Genomic DNA, 2273 nt, shown 5'->3' on the forward strand with positions numbered 1-2273 from the left:
ATCTACTCTAGTTTCCCCATGGACTTCGTGCCTTCTGACATTACCAAGAAATCTCTGTCTTCAAACCTTTTGCTATTGCCAACCTCTGTCTTCTCTTCAAAATATGAAACTATTTTCCTCAGTATCATGACCAAAGCACTCCTTCAGTGATCAGTAATCATTGTTATTTTTATGGTCTAAAAGTGATCTCAAGTAAACACCAAAACTTTCTAATTTCTAAATTCAACTGATCCTTTGTGGTCTTTTCTGAAACAAGTGACACAGATTTGCCTTTTCCCAAAAACTCTTTTTTGAGACTGATTTCTTCAGGAAGCCATTCAGAATCTTCTACGACTTCAAATTCTTCCTGCTCAGTATTCTTTTCTGTCCATCCCAATGCTGGAGTTGCCTATAGTTCAACCCTTTCCCCCAGCTATCATTCCTACATGAACAATTCCCAAACCTCTCTCTTGCTATAATTCTGACCTGACTTCTGGAATGCATCTGTAATGCCATACCGGGCCTTTTCCAACTGGGTCTCTAACTTAGCAAGCATTAAGTATCTTTTAAGTACCTCCAATTTAGCAAGCATTAAAGCCTTCTTTACTACCACCTTCCTGCCACACCCACCATTGGGAAATACTATTAAAATATAATTTGTAAACAAAGAAGTAAAAATGGTGGGACTGATTTTAAAAGAATATAAGCAAATGTGAAAATTTCGATCTCTGAGTTACTAAGCTGAGCCAAGCAGGCAGAATTTTTTCAAGTACAGGATAGCTGCTGATTATCACGACCAATATCTCCAGGATAGCCGATTCTAACCGGAAATGCCTTCCAAGAACATCACTTCTCTTTGTTCTTATTTTAAGATCTGCAGACAACTTTCTGATTCATAATTAGATTAAATAGGCAGATGTTTGTTATTGTGACTGGAATATAGTTGTTGTATACTCATAAAGTGTCATTCTAGTTGATAAATGATTCTCTTGTCAGTTTGCTTGGTGTGAGTCAGTGCTCCAGCGTTGGTGAACTCTAGGTGAACTGTTGAGAGATCAAGTTTCTGGATCTGTAAAACTGAAGACCAGACTCTGGACTGTGGTGATTGAAAATAGACCATGAACCTGAGAGGTGAGGCCCAGCTAAGGAGGTCAGCAGACTCTCCTTGTTGATATATTTTTAGCTGTATGCACTTTGCCTTAGATGTCTTTGTCCCACACAGTGTATATCAGTGCAAAGCATCAAAGAGTTGAATACTTGTTTATTATCTGCTATCAGATATTCAATGGAATGAATATCTGAACAATGTTAAATGCATTCAAATCCCACAATGTGAATTTCTAGGAGACCCACAAAGCTTCCGTGGCATGAAAGACAATAACAATATTAATATTAATAGAGTCAGAAACAAAAACAACAACACAGTGTGAAGTGGCAAACTCCTTAGCAACCTCAAAAAATAGTAGAGCTACCATTTATCGAGTGAGTATTATGTGGTAAGTGCTTTGCATATTTTATTTCATTTAATTCTCCCAACATCCTATGAACTGCAAATTATTATGCCAATTCCTCAATTTATTGTTGAGGAACTCATGGTCGTGAGGATTTAAGTAGTTGTCCAAAGTACACGAGCAGTAAGGGGCAGATGTGGGTTCAAATCTAAGGCATCCTGACTGTAAAGCTGATGGTCCTAGACAGTGAACATTTGCTGTTTTGCCGTTAACTGTTCAACCCAAAGTAAACTGTATGAAGAATTATGCTATAAAAGTTTACGCAAATCTGAGTTTCAATTATACTATCTTTAATTGCAAATAGCCATTCTTAAATGTAGGCTCAATGTTGCTTTAATAATTTCTTTGGGAATTCCAAAAGTAGTCTTTGGAAGAAAAAGAAACAGTAAAAAAAGAGGACACATATAATAAAATAAACAACTAAGTATCTTAGTGTTTACTTAAAAATAGTTTTAGAAAACAGTTTCTTGTCCCCTGTTCCTTTAACTTCATGACACCTTTTACTGAACAGTGTAGTTTTTTAACTTTTTTCACCAGGTCTTCAGTAAGAAATCAAAATCCACAATGACCCAAGATACAAGTAAATAAATGTGTTGTGTTGTGTGCGTGAGCCTGTGTGTGTGTGTGTGTGTGTGCACATGTGTGTGGTAGTATGTAACTAAAATTAAAATCACTAAGTCTACAGCCATGCCCCCCTGAACACGCCCAATCCTGTGTGATTTTGGAAGCTAAGCAGGGTTGGGCCTGGTTAGTACTTGGATGGAAGACCAGGTGCTGTCGGCG

The 2273-nt window shown here is 37.4% G+C and overlaps 1 pseudogene; it reads left to right on the forward strand.

The window, feature by feature from the left end:
* Nucleotides 1-2167: 2167 nt before the first annotated feature.
* On the forward strand, nt 2168-2273 carry LOC112476907 (annotated as a pseudogene).

The sequence above is a fragment of the Pteropus alecto genome, unplaced genomic scaffold, assembly GCF_000325575.1.
Source record: "Pteropus alecto unplaced genomic scaffold, ASM32557v1 scaffold81, whole genome shotgun sequence".
Classification (NCBI taxonomy): Eukaryota; Metazoa; Chordata; class Mammalia; order Chiroptera; family Pteropodidae; genus Pteropus; species Pteropus alecto.